The sequence below is a fragment of the Panthera uncia genome, chromosome F2 (genome assembly GCF_023721935.1).
Source record: "Panthera uncia isolate 11264 chromosome F2, Puncia_PCG_1.0, whole genome shotgun sequence".
Classification (NCBI taxonomy): domain Eukaryota; kingdom Metazoa; phylum Chordata; class Mammalia; order Carnivora; family Felidae; genus Panthera; species Panthera uncia.
The window spans coordinates 76519133-76543166 of NC_064812.1; the positions used below are offsets into that span (position 1 = coordinate 76519133).

The 24034-nt window shown below is 40.5% G+C and overlaps 1 long non-coding RNA gene across 1 annotated transcript; it reads left to right on the top strand.

Annotated features, from left to right (window-relative positions):
• Nucleotides 1-4115: 4115 nt before the first annotated feature.
• Nucleotides 4116-6288, top strand: LOC125924695 (uncharacterized). The gene is made up of 2 exons (XR_007458520.1): nucleotides 4116-4500; nucleotides 5996-6288. It is a non-coding gene; the product is annotated as an uncharacterized LOC125924695 (long non-coding RNA).
• Nucleotides 6289-24034: the final 17746 nt, after the last annotated feature.

Here is a 24034-nt window from a genome sequence, read left to right on the forward strand (position 1 = left end):
TACGTGGATCCTGAGAAACTTAACAGAAGTCTATGGGGGAGGGGAAGAAAAAAAAAGAGGTTAGAGAGGGAGGGAGCCAAAGGATAAGAGACTCTTAAAAACTGAGAACAAACTGAGGGTTGATGGGGGGTGGGAGGGAGGGGAGGGTGGGTGATGGGTATTGAGGAGGGCACCTTTTGGGATGAGCACTGGGTGTTGTATGGAAACCAATTTGACAATAAATTTCATATATTAAAAACAAACAAACAAACAAACAAATATTGAGCTGACCCAATCACCTTTTCTATTCAGGAACGGGATTCAGCCTAGGATCTCATGTTTCATTTAGCTACTACCTGATTTTATTTCTCCTTCATTCTAGAACAGTTCTTCACATTTTCCTTGTGTGTGTGTGTGTGTGTGTGTGTGTGTGTGTGAGAGACCTTGACATTTTTGAAGGCCAGGTGTTGCTTTCATTTCAATTTAGTCTGATGATTTCTTTTTTTTTTTTTAATTTTTTTTTTTCAACGTTTTTTTATTTATTTTTGGGACAGAGAGAGACATAGCATGAACGGGGGAGGGGCAGAGAGAGAGGGAGACACAGAATCGGAAACAGGCTCCAGGCTCCGAGCCGTCCATCAGCCCAGAGCCTGACGCGGGGCTCGAACTCACGGACCGCGAGATCGTGACCTGGCTGAAGTCGGATGCTTAACCGACTGCGCCACCCAGGCGCCCCAGTCTGATGATTTCTTATGATTACATTCAAGTGATGCATTTGGGGCAAAGACACCACCAGAAAGGTATTTTTCAGGGTCAGGCTTCCCCAGTCCATCATGCTTTATGTGTGACCCCCAGATGCTCCTCAGATGCGAGCAGTGATTTTGTGGGTCATTCCACAACTGTTCCATCACGGTTTTCTTTTTCCTGCGCCTCTGCCCCAAAGCAGAGGGGAGGTGGGGAAGGAGGGAGGAGTATGAGGGGCAGAGAAACTGGGCGGTCGGTTTAGGGAGGGGTGAGGTCAGGGACAGGGTTACACTCGAGGCCAAATTGGATTTGGGGCTGGTTGGAAACCCAAGTGACACGGGAGGGAAGTGAAAGCAGCCTCACCCTGGAAGGTCCTGGGTTAGGGTTGGGGTTAAGCTCATTACCATGATGTACCACTCCGTGGTATGGATAAGTTCTTACTAACTTTGGACAGGTCAAAAGTTAACCCACCTTCCCGGCCTGGCTCATATGCACATTCAACTTTGAGAAGCACTGTCCTGGAGAATGTCAAATCTGCCCTATAATCTTCATTAATTGATTCCAAAATATCCCAGCACTCACATCATGTGTTGGGCAATGTGGGAGACTGGGGTAGAAGGAGATTTTTTGTCACTCTTTTTCTAGTCTTGGACTGAATGCATTTGCCTTTTAAATGCATTTTATACTTCTCTTTTAAACTCTAAAACAAACGTCCTTCACCTCAAGTATTCTAATTCAATCTTTCTAGTGTGGTACCAGCGTCTTTATTTTTTAAAGGCTCCCCTGGTGATCCTAATATGCATCTAAAGTTAGGTCAGTACCACTTTTTTCACAGGTGGAGGAATGATAGGAATTAAATGTATCAATGTGCAGCAGTCTTAGGAAGAAAAAACTGCCAATACTCCTGCCTCCTAATTCTTGAACTTCAGGATTCAGGAGTTTCCTCTCTAGTTTGTTCCCAGGCTTATACAGATTCACGACTAAGAAACACAACCTCACCAAATCCCGATTTCACATGGTTCACTTTCTGACCTTCACCTCCTCTCTTCCGCTCGCTGTCTACGGCATCTGGGCTCCAGGAGTCCTGCGACCCCACTAGAATTTATAATCTATCCATCCCACCATATTTTCACTTCCTGCCTTATCAAGATTACATTTAGTGGCCCAACACCATAATAGCTTCTTCCTTCCCTATACCCCTGACTCCCTTGCCCCTCCCTCCTCCTCCTCCTCCTCCTCCTTCTTCTTCTTCTTCTTCTAATGTTTATTTATTTTGAGAGGGTAGGGAGGGGTAGATAGGGAGAGAGAGAGAATCCCAAGCAGGCTCCACACTGTCAGCACAGAGCCCAGCGAGGGGCTGGATCTCATCAGTGGAGAGATCATGACTCAACTGACAGAGTCAGGCGGGGGCCCGCCCCTCCCTTATCTCTTACCACACCCTCGGCAAACCCCAAACCCGGTGGAATGTGACTTTCTCTCTGTTCACACCCGAACCCATGCGGTAGAATGTGGATGTAACACAAACACAACAAATACAAAGTCCCAGATCGTGTTGACCTGCTGATTGATCTCGCTTTGAGTCCAATGGACCGTCGGTGCTGCCCAACAGTCCTATCCCATTCCCCTAGTCTGGTAACCTGCCACATGATTTTTTGTATTTTAGCCTTCCCCCCGCCAGACCTCCTGTTCCCACTCTCAGCAATGGTTCTGTCCTATCTCTGGGAAAAAGAGTAAGAGGTCCACCAATCTCCTACCACCACCTTGCCGCTGCCTGCTGAATTTGCACATGCTCGCCTGGCCTCTCTATCTGTTCTGTGGGCGAAGAGCCCTGTCCTTAACCAACACCATCCCTGCCCTTGCACTCCAGATCCCACTCTTCCGTCTACATAGGCCCCCGAGTGGCCAGCCCTCCCGCTCTCCTAGAACACCAGTCTTCGCCTCCTCATTTCCATCAACTTTCAGGCATGATTCGCGTCCCATTAAAAAAAAAAAAAAAAAAAAAAAAATCTCTTGAACCAGCCTCTCAGGCTGTTACCCTTTCTTTGTTCCATTTTGCTCTCTCTTATTTATTTTTTGAGAGGGAGAGAGAGAGAGCACGAGCAGAGGAGGGGCACAGAGAGAGAGAATCCCAAGCAGGCTCTACGCTGTGCACCGTGAGGTCATGACCTGAGCTGAAATCAAGAGTTGGAGGCTCAAACAACTGAGCCGCCCAGGCGCCCCCCCCCCGTCCCCCCACTTTGCTCTCTTCATAAGGGGCTGTCTATATGCATTGTCTCTCATTTTTTTTTCAGGCCATTATTTCTTGAACTCACTTTAAATTGCTATTTTTATGATAAAAAAAATGACCTCCATGATGCTAAGGGCAACGAATATTCTCAAGTCTCATTTTACTTCATTGGGCAGCAGAATTTCAAGAATCAGCCCACTTTACTGGAATATTTCATTTCCGTTTTCATTTCCAGGACGTCCCTCTGTGGTTCCGCTCTCGCCCCTTCTCTGTCTCCCTTGCTTGCTCTTTCTGTTTCCTCTACTCCTTATATTAAAATGTCCCACGGTTCTGTCTTCCGTCCTCTTTTCTCCTCCCTCTGCACCTGCCATCCTGGCGCTCTCAACCGATCTCCTAAGTTTAAAAGCTCCGCTAGGCCTTCCGGGGGAGGCCCTGTTGTCTCTGACGTCACCTTCCGCTGCCGTGGTTCCTTCCGGCTGCGGCCATCAGCCACCCCGCTCCTGCGCCCCCAAAGGCAAGCTCCCTGCAAAGCCGCCCTGCTTGCCATTCTTCCCCTTGGAATCTTCTTTCCCAGATTTCCACGTGACTTGTTCCCTGAGCCCCTCCCAGTTGTTATTTACATGTAGGGCCTTCCTGGATCTCCTGGATCTCTGTCCTTCCATCCAGGCCCTTTCCGGCCCTGGGCGCTATACCTCTTCACTGGCTGATTTTCCTTTGTGCTTACACTGCGCTCTATAATTCACTTACTGACTTTTTGGGTTGTCCTCTGTACCAATTGAAGTCCTCACAAAGACAAGATGTGTTTTGGGTTTTTTTGCCTGATACTATAAATATCTGTAAAATGAATAAATCCTAGAATAGATCTCTAGATACAACGGCTATGGCTCCTTACATGCTGGAAATTTAAACCAGAATTTAATTTTCCAACATATCCTTCCCCACTCTGGCCCCTCCCTACGCCGTCTTCCTAGCTCCCCGCTGTATTCCGTTTTCTTACCTTATACAGATAGCAGCATTGACTCAGATGAGGCAGCTTCTCTAACGTCTCGCAGCTAATACAGGCAGAGCTGGCATGGGTTCCCTGTTTAACCAGAGAATCGGTCACTCTATATTTTCAGACATTCCCAACCACTCTCTGGAGGGTGATCCAAATATAGCAGAGTCTGATGAGAAACGATCCTACCTTTTTTTTTTTTTTTTAATGTTTATTTATTTTTTGCGAGAGACTGTGCGAGTTGGGGAGGGGCAGAGAGGGGCTAGAGGATCTGAAGCAGACAGCCTCTGCTCCGGCTCACGAACCCTGAGATCATGACCTGAGCCAGAGTCGGACACTTACCCAGCTGAGCCAGCCAGGCACTCCTGATGATCAACTGTTCTGTCGTTAGATGGTGACCTGGTGAATGACATCTGATGTTCATTGTCTCCAATCACGTGCTGAGGGTGGCCAGTGAGAAGCTCTGTCACCTGGATAGGGACTTCAGCAGGCAGCTGCCCAGGACACCTATGCGAACATGGATGAGGGGGCCGCTATTGGGAAAGCTTTCTTCCAGGTACCTAAGAGGGGGGTGTGTGGTACAAGGTGTGATGAGTCAGGGTGGGAGGAAGGAAACTTGGCGAGACTCCTGGTGGGTACGTCCACAGAGATTTGGCCGTGAATGCACAGAGGTATTTCTGTTCATTTATAGCCACAGCCCCCCTTTAGTGACATCCAAACTATTTATAGGATGTGCTGTCTCCAGCAATCGGGTGATTCATGCAGATTAGTCTTTATTATGCTTTTGGAATACCTGGTGTAAATTATTTTATCACCTTCAAAAGCTAATCCATCAGCATTATTATCAGAAGAAAGTCTACATCACGTTTCTTGATAAAAGAAAACGATATTAGGTCCTTTAAAGGTCATTTCAACTGTTGTAAGCCACTGAAAGGTTGTATAAATAATTTTACGTTTTTTGTCACCAACTTGTGAAAGTTTCCCCTTGATGATGACTACCAAGGGAAGACAGTATTGTTAAAAGCTCTTATGAGAGCTCTTATGCATGTGGTTATTTCAAGTTAAAATCTGTTGGTAAAATCAAGTTCAAATATTGAATTAAGAACTAGAACACATTGTATTAGAAAGTTTTATTTTTTTCCTATCATTATATCATATCAGTGTATATGATGTATATGTATTGATTATGTATATTGATTGTGTATGTATTGATCATTGTATATGATGTATATGTATTGATATGATATATATGATGTATATGATATATAACTATATATATAGTTGACACACAGTATTACATTAGCTTCAGGTGTAGAACACAGTGATTCAACAGCTCAACATGTTATGCTCTGCTCACCACAAGTGTGGCCACCATCTGTCACCATACAACCCTATTACCATACCCTTGACTGTGTTCCCTCTGCTGTACCTTTCATTCTCATAACTTACTCATTCCATAACTGGAAGCCTGTATCCACCATTCCCTTCACCCATTTGGCCCAGACCCCTCCTTCCCTCCCCTCTGGCAACTATCAGTTTGCTCTCTGTATTTATGGGTTTGTCTTTGTCCATTTGTTTTGGTTTTTTTTTTTTTGGATTCCACACGTAAGTGAAATCATATATTTGTATTTCTCTGTTTGACTTATTTCACTTAGTGTGATATCTGGTAGGTCCCTCTTTGTTGCCACAAATGGCAAGATCTTTTTAAAGGCTGAATAACATTCCATTATATATATATATATATATATATATATATATATGTATATATATATATATATATCTCACATCTTTTTTATCCACTCATCTATCAATGAATACCTGGGGTGCTTCCATATCTTGGCCACAATAAACCTGGGGTGTGTATATATTTTTGCATTAGTAAATACCCGGTAGTGGAGTTACTGAACGTAGTAATTCTATTTTGAAGATTTTGAAGAACCTAAAAATAGGATTTACCATATGGTCCAGTAACTCCATTCCTGGGTACTGACACTAATTCAAAAGCATATCCATACCCCTGTGTTTATTGCAGACTTTTTTTTTTAAAACAGAGTTTCATGTTTATCATTGAATTTGCCCAGAGAGCTGAACAAAGGACATTGTTTTCTGCGTGTGCCGTGATGTGAACAACGTCGAGCGAGCACAGAGCCGCAGCCTCGCTCAGGGAGAGGTCCGAATTTCAGTGGGTGTCAAGACGAAGGAGCTGTGATCGTTAGTGAGGTGCCCCAGTAGTGTCAGAGGCCAGTGTTACTCAGAAATTTGAGAATTGGCGGTGTAACTTCTCAGTGGGACCCTAGGGCTGACTGAAATATACAACAGTGATATTAAAATGTTACTAAAGGTCTCCGATTCTGTCTTCGATTCATTGATATTAATGGTTCATTTTGAGCAACACATGGCAATTGCCAGTGTGCTTTTCCTTCCCTTTAATTGTGTAAAAGACATTAACACATAGTTGTCTTTAATCTAATTAGGGATTATTGATCTCAGTGCAGGTATGAGTGCCTTCGTTAGTCCCAGTCAACTTCAGTCCTACACTCATGTATTTCTGCACTGTAGTTTCTGGTTGATTTGCTTCTTCCGTCACCAAGTGATTTTTAATTGCTTTCCTGTTGGCAGGTCCCATTAGTTTCCCTCATTCTGAGGTGGGTTTCTCCTTTGTTTGAAAGCCCGTACTGTATCTCATTTAATAAACCACAGCAAATCTTTTTAACTGTATGATTTCATCAGACGACGCTTCTTACCTACTTCGGCATATTCTCTTTCTGGTTGTTCTTGTGCCAGACGATTTGAAGCTGGTTCTGGAATGTTAACTGTGGGCAGCATGGCTAACTCAGGTTTGCCTCTTTTAAAGTCTCTTTGTCAGAAGCCTAGGTAAAAAGAGCTCTTTTGCATCACTAAATTAGGAAAAGACCATATTAAATAATAATACCCGTGGTTGTCAAAATGGACTTGAATCCACTCTTGTGCTTCCTTGGTGACTTTATAAAATCACATAAACCTTTGGAAATTAATTTGGTTATATTAAGCACGGAGAAGGCACTATTAACTTACATCATTTCAGGAATTCTGCAGAAATCATCTAATACAGGGGAAAATGATATCAGGATGTTTATGCAACAGGGGAAAAAGTGAAATTGATGGAAACAAATGTTCAAAATGGAACAATAATTAAATTAACGATATTATTTTTGTTCTAAGGAGCATTTTGTGACAAGGAAATATCTGACAACATGAAAAAATTTACTTCACATACTACTAATTGAAACTCACAACTAAATACACTGTAATTACAGCTATGGGCAAACACTCATTTCAAAAAATCTTGCAAGGAAATGAACAAGAATGGTATTGGGTGAGTTAGGTAATGATGACAGGATCACGGGATATCAATTTTCATTCTGTAATTTTCAAATTTCTATATAATACAATTATACTTACTTAAATCTTAAAATAAGTAACATTCAAGAATAGGGCCATGCAATTTGAATTTGAAAAATCCTGACATATCATCCAACTGACCGACATGGCCCTAATAGAGGGTGTGAGAGCTTTGATTCATCACAGGCTCTGCACGCGTGCGAGCTGTCTTTCAAAACATCACCATTTGTTAATGTAAGAAGCAAACGTGGTTTGTTTCTATTGTAACTTTTATCCTTTAAGAAAAAAATTTATTTATGGAGTGCCTGGGTGGCTCAGTGGATTGGGCGTCCGACTTCGGCTCAGGTCATGATCTCACAGTTCGTGGGTTCGGGTCCCGCCTCAGGCTCTGTGTTATATCAGCTCAGAGCCTGGAGCCTGTTTCGGATTCTGTGACTCCCTCTCTCTGTGCCCCTCCCCTGCTAATGCTATCTCTCTCTCTCTCTCTGTTTCTCAAAAATAAATGTGAAAAAAAATTTTTAAAAAAAGTTTATTTCTTTTGAGAGAGAGAGAGAGAGAGAGAGAGAGAGAATCCCAAGCAGGGTCTTCCCCGTCAGCATAGAGCCCCACATGGGCCTTCATCCCGTGAACCGTGGGTCATGACCTGAGCTGAAATTGAGTTGGACTTTTAACTGAGCCACCCGGGTGCTCCAATTTTCATCCTTTCATAGTAACATTGAACACATCTGTATGTTTATTTTTTGGTGAACTCTCTGCTAAGAGCTACTTAGATCTTTGCCAATTTTTCTTTTCTTTTTTTAAAAATGTATTTATTTTGAGAGAGAGAGAGAGAAGGCACAAGCAGGAGAGGAGCAGAGAGAATTGGAGAGAAAGAATCCCAAGCAGGCTCTGCACTGCCAACACAGAGCCCAACGCGGGGCTCGATCCCACAAATCGTGAAATCATGACCTGAGCCGCAATCAAGAGTCAGATGCTTAACTGAGCCGCTCAAGCTCTCCTCTTTGCCTACTTTTTCCATTTTAGTATTTTTTGGTGATTGATTTATAGAAGACCCATGTAGATTAAGGAATTTTGGAATGATTGTGGAATCGTTGTGTTCTTCTTCTTATTTTGTTTATTTATTTTTGAGAGAGAGAGACTCAGAGCAGGAGTGGGGTGGGTCAGAGAGAGAGGGAGACACAGAATCCAGAGCAGGCTCCAGGCTCTGAGCTGTCAGCAGAGAGCCCAACGCAGGGCTTGAACTCATGAGCTCTGATATCATGACCTGACCCAAAGGTTGGCTCAACCGACTGAACCCCCGGGCGCCCCCATTCTGTTATTTCTTGTTGCCAATTTTCCCCTTTTAATTTATTGAATAATGGTTTTAGGTACAAAGATGTTTAAAATATTTTTTTGTTATTTAATCAATAATGTGGATTCTATTTTCTGTACATAACTATTTCCTACTTTTTTCATTCTGGGGCATTGAAACCACTGAGGAGTGTTTTATACACACACATACAATTTCACATATATGAAGAAATGCAACGTTGCCAACATCCCAGAAGCCTCCTCTGTCTCTTTTTCACTTTGTGGTCACAAGACCCCTCTTCCCTCCAGCGGTAACTGCCCGTGGGAGGCAGCCTCCGTCCGTGTTCTTCCCTTCAGCGTGGGCTGGACTTGTTGAATTGCCACAAACCAGTAGCATCCAGGAGAGACAATGAAGTGGCAATTTTGAGATTAAGTTCCATTGCGGATTCTGTTTCTTCTTTCTCCTCCTCTGCTCCTCCCTGTCCCTCTCTTAGCCCTTGCGCTGGGGAAAATCAGCTGCCTTGTCGTAAGCCCTGTGGAGAGGTCCATGGGACCAGGAACTGGCATCTCCTGTGAACAGCCATTGAGCATCTGAGGCCGCCAACGGCCACATGAGTAAACTTGGAAGAAGATCCTGACCCGGTCCAGCCTTGAGATGACAGCAGCCCCTGTAACATCTTGCTTGAGCCTGCGAGAGGCACACAGCTAGGACGCACGGGGATTCCTGACCTGTAGTGACTACGGGATAAAAAATGTTTACTGGGGGCACCTGGGTTGTTCAGTCGGTTAAGTGTCTGACTTCAGCCCAGGTCATGATCTCACCGTTTGTTACTTGAGCCCTGCATTGGACTCTCTGCTCTCAGTGCAGAATCTGCATCAGATTCTCTGTCTCCCTTTCTCTCTGCCCTTCCCCTGCTTTCTCTCTCTCTCTTTCTCTCTCAAAAACAAATAAAGATTAAAATAAATAAATAAATAAATAAATAAATGTATGTTTACTGTTTTAAGCCACTACGTTTGGAGGTAATTTGTTATGCAGCAATAGCTAACCAATACACTATTCATTTTTATGGTAATAATTTGCATGGTAAATGGACCGTGTAAATTTGGCTTCCCTAAAATTGCAAATTGATGTATAGGTATATCCTACCATTATTTATGCCTAGCTTCTGCCACATAACGATTGTAGGATTCATCAGTTTTGTGGCATGTAGCTGCCGTTTGTTTATTTTTATGGCTGTGTGGTATTCAATTTTAAAATATATATCAATTTATTCACTAACTGTCAATGGACATTCGATTTGTATGTTTGGCTATTACGAGGTATGGTGCTGTCACCATTCTTCTACATGCACAGTGGTGCAACACCCATTTATTACCCAGCAGCGGAATTCGCGGTGTGATAAAATATCGATGTCTTTGGATGTTCAAACTATTTTCTGAAGTATTGTACTAATTTATTCTCCCACAAGCAGGTTATTAGAGTTCTTTCATTCCACTCTCTTGTCAAGTCTCATAAGACTTGAAATATTCCTTCAATCTGGTGGGTGTATGACACTATCTCATTGTGGTTTCAGTTTTCATTTATTTTTTATAATGCAATGAGGAGGTTTTTGTGTATTTATTCGCCATTAGGATGTTCAATTTGTCAAGTATCTGAGTTTATTTTTAAATGGTGTCAGTTGTTTTTTTCTTTCTGATTAATACAATTTAAAAATACATTCTGTAGAAGAGGTAGTTTTTTGTGGTTATGTGTTACAGATATCTTCTCTCATTTTGTGGGTGTTCTTTCTTACTCTTACAGCATATTTATTTGAACAAAATTTTGTCTTGTTTAAGAAATCCTTCCCCGCCAGGAGATCATGAAAATATTCTCCTCATATTTTTTTCTAGTTTGCTTTTCACTTTGGGTATTTAAGTGGACTTAAATCCTTAAGTCCTTTTTAAGTAGACTTTTTGCTGTAGGTGTAAGGTGGGAGTCAAATCTATTTTTTCCTACACGGATACTTAACTGTTTCAGCACCATTTATTAAAAAGCCCACCACTGGGCTCCTGGGTGACTCAGCCGGTTAAGCGGCCGACTTCGGCTCAGGTCATGATCTCGAGGTCCGTGAGTTCAAGCCCCGCGTCGGGCTCTGTGCTGACAGCTCAGAGCCTGGAACCTGTTTCAGGTTCTGTGTCTCCCTCTCTCTGACCCTCCCCTGTTCATGCTCTGTCTCTCCCTGTCTCAAAAATAAATAAAACGTTAAAAAAAAATTTAAAAAGCCCACCTTTTTTTTCCCTTTGCTGCTGGACCTGTCTCTAGGTACTAATTCTGTCAGTATGACTAATACAGTCATACTACACTGTTTCACTCTACTATAGCTTCATTATGACATTTGATATCTAAAAGGACAAGTTTTTCCACTTGTTCTATTTTGAAAGTATCTTTGTTTTTCCCTTTGCGTTTCTATATACATTTCTTTCTTTCTTTCTTTCTTTCTTTCTTTCTTTCTTTCTTTTTCTTTCTTTCTTTTGAGAGAGAGAGACAGTGTGTGCACTTGTGTGCAAATATGCAAGGGAAGGGCAGGGGGAGAAGGAGAGAGAATCCCAGGCAGGGCCCTGGTTGCCAGCACAGAGCTGGATGCGAGGCTCAATCTCCCCAACTGTGAAATCATGGCCTGAGCCAAAATCAAGACTCTGAGGCTTAACCAACTGAGCCACCCAGGTGCCCCTCTACATACATTTTAGAATCAGCTCATGTAGTTGGGCACACACACACACACACACACACTTACACCCCAAGACTCGGGGTTTTCTTTGAGATTGTATAAATTAACTCAGAATTCACATCTTTACATTTCTGCCTATTCCTTTTTCCCCCCAAACTTTTATTTAAATTCCAATAGTTCACATACAGTGTAATGTGAGTTTCAAGTATAGATTTTAGTGATTCATACGTGTATGCAACACCCAGTGCTCATCACAAGTGACCTCCTTAATACCCTCACCTGTTTAACCCATCACCCCACCCACCTCCCCTCCAGGAATTCTCAGTTTGTTCTCTATAGTTAAGAGTCTGTTCCTGATTTTCTCTCTTTCCCCCCCACCCCATGTTCATCTCTGTTTCTTAAGTTACACATATGAGTGAAATCTATGGTATTTGTCTTTCTCTGACTGACTTATTTCACTTAGCATAATACTCTCTAGCTTCAACTGTGTCGTTGCAAATAGCGAAATTCTGTTCTTTTTTATGGCTAAGTAATATTCCATTATATATATATATATACCACATCTCTCTTATCCATTCATCAATCGATGGACATTTTGGGCTATTTCTGTAATTTGAACATTGTTGATAATGGTGCTATAAATGTTCAGGTGCATGTATCCCTTTGAATCAGTATTTTTGTATCCTTTGGATAAGTACCTAGTAGTTCAGTTGCTAGATCTTAGGGTAGTTCTATTTTTAACTTCTGGAGGGATCTCCATACTGTTTTCCACCAACAGTGTAAGAGTGTTCCCCTTTCTCCGCATCCTCGCCAACACCTATTAATTTCCTGTGTTGTTGATTTTAGCCAATCTGACAGGTGTGAGGAGATATCTCATCATCGTTTTGATTTTTATTTCCCTGATGATGAGTGATGTTGGGCATCTTTTGATGTATCTGTTAGCCATCTAGATGCCTTCTTCTGCCCATTTCTTTTTAACTGGGTATGTTTTTTGGGTGTTGAGTTTGGTAAGTTCTTTATAGATTTTGGCTACTAGCCCTTTATCTAATATGCCGTTTGCAAATATCTTCTTCCATTCTGCTGGTTGCCTTTTAGTTTTCTTGATTGTTGCCTTTGCTGCACAGAAGTTTTTATCTGGACGAAGTCCCAATAGTTTATTTTTGCTTTTATTTCTTTTGCCTCAAGGAGACGTAGCTAGTCAGAAGCTGCTCTGGCTGAAGTCAGAGAGGTTGCTGTCTGTGTTCCACTCTAAGATCTCGATTGTTTCTTGCCTCACATTTTGGTCTTTCATCCATTTTGAATGTATTTTTGTGTCTGGTGTAAGAAAGTGGTCCAGTTTCATTCTTTTGCATGTAGCTGTCCAGTTCTCCCAGCACCATTTGTTGAAGAGACTTTTTTCCCATTGGGTATTCTTTCCTGCTTTGTTGAAAATTAATTGGCCACATACTTGTGGGTCCATTTCTGGGTTTCCTATTCGATTCCATTGCTCTACGTGTCTGTTTTTGTGCCAATACCGTATGTTCTTGATGACAGCTTTGTAATACAGCTTTGTATGAGATTGTGATACCTCTAGCTTTGGCTTTTTTTTCAACATCACTTTGGCTATTTGGGGTCTTTTGTGGTTCCATATAAATTTTAGGATTGTTTGTTTTAGCTCTGTGAAGAATGCTATTGTTATTTTGACAGGGATCGCATTGACTATGTAGATTGCTTTGGGTAGTATTGACATTTTAACAATATGTCTTCTTCCAATCAATGACCATGGAATGTTTTTCCATTTCTTCGTGTCATTTCAGTTTCTTTCTTAGGTGTTTTATAGTTCTCAGAATGCAGATCTTTTACCCCTTTGGTTAGGTTTATTCCTAGGGTTTTGGTACAATGGTAAATGGGATTGATTCCTTGATTTCTCTTTCTATTGCCTCATTATTGGTGTACAGAAATGCAACACATTTCTGTACATTGATTTTGTATCTTGAGACTTGGCTGAATTCATTTATCATTTATAGCATTTTTTCTCTTTTCTTTCTTTCTTTTCTTTTTCTTTTCTTTTCTTTTTTTTTTTTTTTTGGTGGAGTCTTTTGGGTTTTCTACATAGAATATCATGTCATCTGTAAATAGTGAATGTTTGACCTCTTCCTTGCTTATTGGATGCCTTTTATTTCTTTTTTTGGTCTGATTGCAGTGGCCAGGACTTCAGTTCTATGTTAAATAACAGTGGTGAGAGTGGACATCTCTGTCATGTTCCTCACTGTAAAGGAAAAGCTTTCAATTGTGCCCCATTGAGAGTAATACTAGCTTGGGTTTTTCATACAGGGGCTTTAATACATTGAGGTATATTTCCTCTAAACTCACTGTGTTTACTTTGAGTACTTTACTCACTGTGTGGTACTTTGTCAAATGCTTTTTATGCATCTATTGAGAAATTTATATCGTTCTTATTCTTTCTTCTACAATGTGGTATATCACATTGATGTATTTGTGAATATTGAACCACACTTGCAGCCCTGGAATAAATCCCACTTGATCATGGTGAATAATTTTTGTTAATGTATTGTTGGATTCAATTTATTAGTATTTTTTGAGAATTTTTGCATTCATTTTCATCAGGGATACTGGCCTATAGTTCTCTTTTTCAGTGGAGTGTTTGTCTGGTTTTGGAATCAGGGGGTAATGAAGGCTGCCCTCATTGAGTTTGGAAGTTTTCCTTCCATTTTAATTTTGTGGAACAGTTTTGATTGTTTTTTATCTTCTCTGATATGGGATTTTACTTATTTGGGTATTTTCTCTTTTCTTTCTGACAAGTCTGGCTAGAGGTTTATCAATTTTATTATTTTTTTCAAATTAACCAGCACCTGGTTTCATTGATCTGTTCTTCCTTTGTTTTAGTTTCTATATCATTTACTTCTGCTCTAATCTTTATTATTTCCCTTATTCTGTTGGCTTTAGACTTGGTTGTTTTTTTCCTACCTCCTTTAGGTGTAAGCTCAGGTTATCTGAGATTTTTCTTGCTTCTTGAGGTAGGCCTGTATGGCTATACACTTCCCTCTTAGGACTGGTTTTGCTGCATTCCAAAGGCTCTGGACCATCATGTTTTCATTTTCATTTGTTTTGATGTATTAAAATTTTTTTTCTTTAATTTCCTGGTTGATCCATTCCTCATTTAGTAGCATGTTGTTTAACCTCCATGTATTTGAGGGCTTTCCAAATTTCTTCTTGTGGTTGGCTTCATGTTTCATAGTGTTGTGGTCAGAAAAGATGCATGGTATATCAGTCTTTGTGTACTTGTTGAGGCCTGACTTGTGACCCAGTATGTGATCTATTCTGGAGAATGTCCCATGTGCACTCGAAAAAATGTGCATTATGCTGTTTTAGGCTGAAATGTTCTGAGTGTATCTGTTAAGTTCATCTGGTCCAGTGTGTCATTAAAAGCCCTTGCTTTCCTCCTGATTTTGTGCTTAGACGGTCTGTCCATTGATTTAAGTTAAAGTCCCTTACTATTATTGTATTATTATCCATTAGCTCCTTTATGTTTGTTGTAAGTTGTTTTATAACTTGAGAACGTTTTATAAAACTTGGGAAGTTGGGGCATAAATATTTGCAACTGTCAGATCTTCTTGTTTGATAATTCCTTTTATTATTATATAATACCCTTCTTCTCTTATTACAGTCTTTGGTTTAAAATCTAGATTGTCAGATACAAGTATGGCTACTCCAGCTTTCTTCTGTTGTCCTGTAGCATAATAGATGCTTCTCCATCCCTCATTTTCCATTTGCTGTTGTTGTTAGGTCTAAAATGAATCTCTTGTAGGGAGCATATAGATGGATCTTGTTTATTAATCCATTCTGACACCTTATACCTTTCATTTAGTCCATTTACATTCAGAATAATCATTGATAGATATGTATTTAGCTCCATTTTATTACTTGTTTTGTCATTGTTTCTGGAGGTTTTTTATATTCCTTTGTAGTCTTTGTTACTTTTGGCCTTCTTTTATCATTCAGAGAATCTTTAATATCTCTTTTTTTTAATATTTTTAAATGTTTATTTATTTTGGGGACACAGAGAGACAGAGCGCAAGCAGGGGAGGGGCAGAGAGAGAGGGAGACACAGAAACTAAAGCAGGCTCCAGACTCCGAGCTGTCACCACAGAGCCCGATGCAGGGCTTGAACCCACGAAGTGCAGGATCATGACCTGGGCTGAAGTTGGGCACTTGACCAATTGAGCCACCCAGGCACTCGTAGAGTCCTTAATATTTCTTGCAAGGCTGGCTTAATGGTCATGAACTCCTTTAGTTTTTGTTTGCTGGGAAACTCTTTATCTCTCCTTCTATTCTGAATGATAGCCTTTCTGGATAGAGCATTCTTGGCTGCAGATTTTTCCCATTCGGTATGTACTATATCATGCCACTGCCTTTGGCTTGCCAAATTTCTGTTGAGAGATCTGCAATTAGGCTTATGGGTCTTACCTTGTAAATTAGGGTCTTCTTTTGTCTTGCTGCTTTTAGGATTTTTTTTCTTTATCACTATATTTTGCAAATTTAATTATAATATGTCTCGACATTGGCCTGTTTTTGTTGATTTTGATAGAAGTTCTCTGTATCTCTTGGATTTGGATAACTGTTTCCTTCCCTAGATTAGGGAAGTTTTTAGCTGTTATTTCCTCAAATAAATCTTCTGCCTCCTTTTCTGTCTCTTCTTTTGGTACTTCTATGGTATCAATGTTATTATTTTTGACGTAGTCACTGAGTTCCCTAAGTGTGCTCTCATGATCCATAATTCTTCTTTCTCTTTTTTGCTCAGCTTCCTTATTTTCCATAATTCTATCTTCTGTATCTCCTACACATTCTTCTGCTTCTTCTCTCCTTATGATTATTGCGTCCACTCAGTTTCAACTCTAAGTTAACACATTTTTCATTTCTGCTTGATTGTTTTTTAACTCTTTTATCTCTGTGGTAAGGGTCTCTCCCTAATGACCTCCATGCTTTTCTCAAGCCCAGAAAGTATCCTTACCATTGTTACTTTAAATTCGCCACCAGGCATATTACTTATATCTGTTCGATTAGATCTCTGACTGTGACCTTTTCTCGCCCTTTCTTTTGGGATGAATTCCTCCATCTTGACATTTTGTCTAGGTCTCTGTCTTCTTTTCTATGTTGGAAAAGCCTGTTAAGTTTCCTGCTCCTAAGGGTAATGGCTCTATGAAGAAGAGGTCATATGGTCTTCCGGGCCTGACACTTAGGAAGTGTCTCTGGTATGTGCTGCGTGAGCTCTGTTGCTGTGTCTTGACTGCTCTGTCCTTCAGATCAGTCATCCGCAGAGGTTCTTCTTGCCTGCAGTGGGCAGTGCTTTGTCCTTGGCCAGCATGTGGCAACTTTGAACGGGATGTACTCTGTTCTGCCTACTAAATTAGACCTGCTGTTATTTCCAGTAGAACTGAAGCCCTGGAGACTCTACGGTCAGTAGACATGGTGCGTAAGGGGGTTTCCGCCAGTCTTCAGGGGAAAGGGCCCGCTGCACTGGGCCTCGGGAACACTTGCTCAAGAAAAGGAGTCCCAGCAGAGTGCACGGGGTGGTACTTGGTGTAGACAGGGTAGACAACCAGTGTTGGCACCGTGCTGTTTACTGAAGTTGGTGTATGCTGGGTGGGGGGCGGGGAGGATGGCACCAGCCAATTTCTTTGTCCCTGGAGGTGGGGGGGGGTGTTCCATGCTTGCTGCTCTCAGGGAAGCACCCCCTGAAGATTGAATAATTTCCCCTCGAGTGTCACAGGCATTTTTCAGATCGCCGTTTTCACAGTCTGTCCCTAGAGTGTTTGCCTACCTGTAGCAGTGCAGTGAACCTTGGACTGCATCCCAGCAAAGTCTGCTGATTTTTAAAACTCCAAACATCAGGGACATGCTGTGGCAGGGACTGTCGCTGGTCTTCTGGGAGGGTCTTGCTGTGCCGGAGAGCAAAGCAGGCTAAAGAGCCGGTGTTCAGATTAGCTGCTCCCAGTAGGTGTCCTTGCGCAGATGCTAAGGGGTAGTGGAAGGAAATGGTGCCCGCTGGCTCTCTTGTCCCTGGAGAGGTGACTCTGAGATTGCTACCTCTCACAGATGTACTCCAAGGAGACGTCTCTTCCTGTGTACTTTAGGGGATCCTCAGGGTTGTTTGCCTGTTTCTTTCAAGGAGTAGGGAAGTGCCCTCGGGGTTCTAACCCAGCCAAGTCTGCCAACCACCAAAAGTCTAGTCTTTACGCCCTCTGGTGGCAAAAACTTGCAAAAATCAGCCCCTCTCATCTTTCCAGCCAATGGCTTGGGGGAAGTGTTCTCCTTGTGTGTATCCTTGTGTTCCCCCACTACCACCTACTGGACTCTCTCTGCAATCAGGGCTCCTTCTCCTCCACAGCATCCATGATCTGTTTCTCCCCCCAAAGCACATCTCTGCACTTTGTAGCTTCCTCAGTGTGGCCTCTTCTGTCCCTCTGGTTGTTCAGTTTGTTCTGTCGGTCCTCAGGTTGATTTCTTGGGTATTCAGAATGATTTGATAGTTATCTATTTGTGTTCAAGGGATGAGGCAAGCCTAGTGTCCTCCTACTATGTTACCTTCTTAGCTCCCCCTCCCCATAAGTCTTCCAGTCCATGACCATATTATAACAAATATGTCTCATATACTAACTTACGGTTATCTATAGAGGTTTGGAACAGATTTTGATTTCATTTGATCCTTAGTTACGTGATAATTTTGAAGCTATTAGTGCTATTTTAAAAAATATAGTTTCTTGGTTTGTTTATTCGTTTATTTTTTGCTGGTATACAGTAATTATATATCATATATTATTTTTGTGGGTTGTATGTTTTGTTAAATTCTCTTATTAATACTAAGGGTTTATTTGTAAATTCTTTTGGATTCCTTAGTTAAGCAATCATGTCGCCTGTGAATAATGACAATTCTTTTTAATTTCTGCAATTCATTTTATGCTAAAGAAATAGTTACCTCCTTCCAGAACAAGTAGCCAACTAGTTTTACTAATATTTGTTATACGTTAAAGTTTGTTTTTATTTACCTCATCTGCCCCACTGATTTGTTGATTCTTGTACCGATTACTGTTTTTTAGGACTCTTAAATTGATGTAGCAGAGTTTGTGCTTTAAAAACCAGGTCTCCTGTAAACGGAAGGTTCAGAAATTAGAGCCATATTCAAGATTGTTTTTAAGTCATTGGCAAATATTTTATGAATCCCATAATGATGTATCCATTTTCCATTGGTGCTTTGGATTTTATGACTTCGTGGCTATGAAATTACTAATTTCTAGGGGTCGGCTAGTGCAACTTTTCTGGGAAAAGGTGCAGCATGTAATCCTGTCCTTTGTGAAGAGGAAACAGGTTACTTCCCAGCATATCTATCCAAGGAGAGTGTAGCCACATTGGTGAAGGGCATAAGCCTAGCACAGTGAGTGCACAGTGCAGGCATCAGTATTCTCGCTGGCTCTGTTTAAGGGAAATTTGGAATTGTGAGCTTTGTATTTGTTCTCTTTATAACCAAATGGAAGCTACCATTCAATATTATATCAATATTATATTATTAACATAATCTGTTGGGAGTAATCAAAATCATTACCATGTTCTCATTGACTCGCAGAAGATTTGAGAAGTATATTAATTATTTGGTAAAGGTTTTCTAATCATTTTCACGAAAGAGGCCGAGTTTCAAGGCCGCCTGGCTGTCTTTGAAGTTTCAACTTACAGAGGCAAAACATTTGTTTTCCTGTCCAAATATGACCCCCATCCACTTCCTTATCAGGCTGAATGCATGGCAGGTTTGGATAAGCTCGGGAAATGGTATTGACTGGAAACCATACATTTTGGTTCAGAGATTTCCTCATTTTAAGATGTCGTTAACGCTAGATGTGAGAAGGCAGTACTATGATTTCTGAGTGTTGGGAAGTATATTTCAGGCTTTGCCTCCTGCCAGAGCCTGTTGGGTTGCCATTGCCCCTCAAAGCTATCTTTTAAGTCACAAATGTCTTCTGGTGCTGTAGAAGGAGATCTTTTTAGACGTCCCACATGGTCTTCATCCAGAGAAAGCAACTTTGTTCTACCTAACAAATATGCCATGGGCAGTGGCCAAGAGCTCGCTCCCTTCCTTAGCTCAGAGTTTTGTTTCCAACCCACTGTCGTGGGACAGTTAAGAGGAGGCAAAGGAAAGGTATAAAGAATTTTTATTATAATTTCATTGTTCTTGAGTTGGTAGAGAGAACATCATAATAGAGTTTTCTTAATCTGACATCACTGTTTCAATGCTGGAAATCCAAAATCACGGGTTCAGTGCTGGAAGTGAGCTTTTGACTCATTTTCTAGTCTAATTATTTTAGCTCTTTTCTGTCCTTTTTTTGTGTGCCAGAAATGTAATTGTCTTCCTAGTAATTTCTGAATAACAAACATATTAGCACACCTGTTTTTATCTCTTTCCATTGTACACTAATTAGCTATTTTTCTGAATGCTAAGCGGAACATTAAATTCTGAAGACCTCTTTAAAACAGAAGAAACATAGTGACAGTATTCTCATGGTATGGCCCCAAAACCAAGAATTTGACTTATTTTGATTGTACTTATATAAAAAAACAGTAAGCAAACAATCAAGATGATTAGTTGCTAAGACTGTATTCCCAAATGCCAGTTTAGATGTGTTGTTTGGAATCCAAAGATATTTTTTCTTTGTTGTTGGGAAGTGCCTCCTCAATCATACCGAATCATAATTATGTATTGTTTCAGGTTGAAAATTAGCTATCGATCTATATAAACTACCTGAGATCTCCACCCACTAAGGAGATCTGTTAAATTATTATTTATTTCAAGCATTCTCACTTGGATTTATTCTAAAATAAGTAGAAGTGAAAAAGTATTATGTAAACTTTACAAGGAACATAGGAAGACTATTGACATGGGAAATTAGCCAGAACCGTAGCAATGCATCACAATGAGGTATTTATGACTCATTTTATCTTTGTGAATAAATAATTCCTCAGAATGGTACTGCTTCCATAGAGATATTGAGATGTTCCTATTGTCTACCTTCATACTACATTTTGCCTTGGTGACACTGCTCTGTTTTTTTTTTTTTTTTTTTTTTTATGACAGGAAGAGAACTCAGCATAGAATTTTAGAGTGAGAAGGAACATTAAGGGCATCTTATCCAATCACTCACCCACAGTGGTAATTTCTTTAACCATGTCCATATCCGTACCATGTGGCCACCCATGTTGTCTTACATGGCAGGATTCCTTTTTTTAAGAATGGAGAATATCCCATTGTGTGTGTATGCCACATATCATGGGTCCAATCATCTGTTGATATTTATCTGGATGGTTTCCATACCTTGACTACTGTGAAAAACGCTGAAATGAACACAAGGGACGTATATCTCTTTGAATTCTTGATTTCATTTCTGGATAAATACCCAGTAGTGGCTTTGCTGGATCATATGGTAGTTCTGTTTTTACTTTTTGGAGGAACTTCCACACCGTTTGCCATAGTGGCTATTCTATCCCCATCAAAGCGTTGCATAAGAGCTCCCTTTTCTCTACATCCTTGCCAAAACTTATTTTTCTTGTCTTTTTGGTAATAGCCATCCTAACAAGTGATGGAATGATATTTCGTTGTGGTTTTGATCTGCATTTCCCTATGCTTGGCGACATTGTGTACATTTTCATATACCTCTTCGCCATGTGTATGTTTTCTTTGGAGAAATATTCAAGTCCTTTTCTCATTTTTTAATCAGGCTATTATTGTTTTTAATGTTATTCAGTTATATGAGTTCTTTATGTATTTTGGATATTGACGCCATGTTAGATAGTTTGTATATTTTCTGCTACTCCGTTTTTTCACTTTACTGATGATTTCTTCTGTTGTATAGAAGCTTTTTGGTTTGATGTAGTCCCACTTACTTATTTTTAGTTTTGTTGCCTGTGTGTCTTGTGTCCAATGCAAGAAATCACTGCCAAGACCATTGTCAAGTTTTTTGCTCTATATTTTCTTCAAGGAGTTTTACGTTTAAGGTTTGAGCTCAATTTGTGTTAATTTTTGTGTATAATATAAAAGTCTAATTTCACTTTTTTTTTTTGGCAGGCAGATTTCCAGTTTTCCCAACAACATTTGTTAAAGAGACTATCCTTTATCCATTGCTTTGTCTCTCTATTCTGTTTCATTGGTCTATATGTCTGTCTTTATGCAAGCACCACACTTTTAATTACTGTAGCTTTGTAATATATTCTGAAATTAGGAAGTGTGATGCCTCCGGCTTTGTTCTTGTTTGAGGTCATTTTGGCTATTCAGCATCTTCTGTAGTTCCAAATGAATTGTAGGATTGTTCTTCTATTTCTATTAAAAATGCCATTTGCATTTTGATAAGTATTGCACTGAATCTGTAGGGTGCTTTGGTAGTACGGTCATTTCAACAATATTAATTCTTCCAATCCATGTACATGGGGATGTCTTTCCATTTATTTGTGTCTGCTTTCATTTTCTTCATCAGTGTTTTCTAGTTTCAATGTACAAGCCTTTTATCTTCTTGGTTAAGTTCTTTATGCTAAGTGAAATAAGCTAGTCTTAGAAGGACAAATACTATACTGCATTGTTTTACTTATATGAGTTATCTGGAATAGTCAGACTCATAGAGCAAGAACACAGAATGGTGGTTGCCAAGGGTTGGGTGAGGGCACAGTGGGTAATTGTTTTCATTGGGAATAAAGTTTCTATTATGAAAGATGAATAGATTCTAGACATCTCCTGTGTAACGCAGTACCTATAGTAAAGAATATGGAATTGTATGTTGAAAAATGTGTATTGAAATAATTTCTAGGCCCAAGATGGAGCTGCCCCTGCCTGGAGTGCCACGTCAGTGAGTCAAAACTTAGATGACTTTTCCATTCCTATAAATGTAATGTATTTGGATAAACACAATGGAGAAACTCCTGGATAAATACCCAGACAAATATCATATGACTTCACTCATACGAGGAATTTAAGATACAAAACAGATGAACATAAGGAAAGGGAAGGAAAAATAATATAAAAACAAGGCGGGGGACAAAACAGAAGAGACTCTTAAATGCAGAGAACAAACTGAGGGTTGTCGGAGGGGTTGTGGGTGGGGCATGGGCTAAACGGGCAAGGGGCATTGCGGAAGACACTTGTTGGGACGAGCACTGGATGTTATACGTAGATGGCAAATCGCTGGATTCTTCTCCTGAAATCATTATTGCACTATATGCTAACTAACTTGGATGTAAATTAAAAAATAAAAATAAAAAATATACAAAAAAGAGGGGACATCAATTTGATATGTAAATTTTGAAGTAAGGTAAATAGTAAGATTATGTCCGATAATGTGAGGTTTCAAAACAATATTGATGAGGAGTTTAATGCCAAAATTTTTGCCATTTTTAACATCTGTAACATATTTCTCTATATTGCTTAAATATCCCAAACAATAAATAAATAGCTAAAAAAATTACCTAAAATCCCATCAAATTAGTCAAAAGCATCATTAAGTTTACTCTTAGCGATAGAGAACAAACTGATGGTTACCAGAGAGGAGGTGGGTGGGGGGATGGGTAAAATATATGATGGGGATTAAGGTATGTACTTTAAAAAAAAGGTTTTTTTTAATGTTTATTTTTGAGAGAGACAGAGTGCAAGTGGGGGAGGGGCGGAGACACAGAATCCGAAGCAGGCTCCAGGCTCTGAGCCATCAGCACAGAGCCCAACGCGGGGGCTTGAACTCACAAACTGTGAGATCATGACCTGAGCTGAAGTCGCTTGCTTAACCAGGCTGAGCCACCCAGGCAGCCCTAAGGTATGTACTTGTCATGAGCACAGAATGACGTAGGGAATTACTGAATCACTATATTGTACATCTGAAACTAATAAAAGACTGTAGGTTAACTATACTGGAATTGAACTAAAAGCATCATTAAATTTGATTTTGATGTCCACAAATGAGAAAAAATGTAATATTCTTAGAAACTGACACTTATTAATTTAACCACTATTTTCTGAATGACCAAGAAGCCGTTTCTTCCTCACCTCCCAGGTTTGTTCTGCCAAATAAGTAAAATTGTTTCTGGTAGCAAGTAACGTACTGTCTGACCATATTGGCTAAACAATAAGGTTTACCATTCAATTTCACATGAGAATCAAAGATTCAGGCCATTTTTGGGTTGGCCACCAAACAATTACATCAGAGGTCTAGGGAGACAATATATACGCGCTTCAGGACCTATCCCCACCCTCCCTTCTGGCCAGTAGATCTATAAAGAAGGTTAAGTTATAGTATAACTCATCTAGGGGCATACTGGGTCTGATAGGGGAAGAACAGGTCATACTTCACAGCAGGTACAAGGACCTAGATAGCATGTACTGGGGGACCGCTAGAAATTCTGATGGTGCTTGGTCAAAGTGGCCAGAACATAAAACATAAGAGAGAAGGAGGGAGTTCATTGTTCTGGGAGGACTCTCCCCAGATAATGGATTTATCATCCTATCACAAGTTCCAGAGATGGTACAGGCTCAGTGGTAGGACGGCTGCTAGAAACATGAAAAAAAGCAAGGGCCCAGGCTTGTCAAGGCACCAAGCAGTCTCTGAGTAGTTGGTGTGTTAGAAAGGGTATGCCATGTAAGACTGGAAGGTCTGTAGATGATTAGGTTTTATGGGCTGGCCCGGACGATAA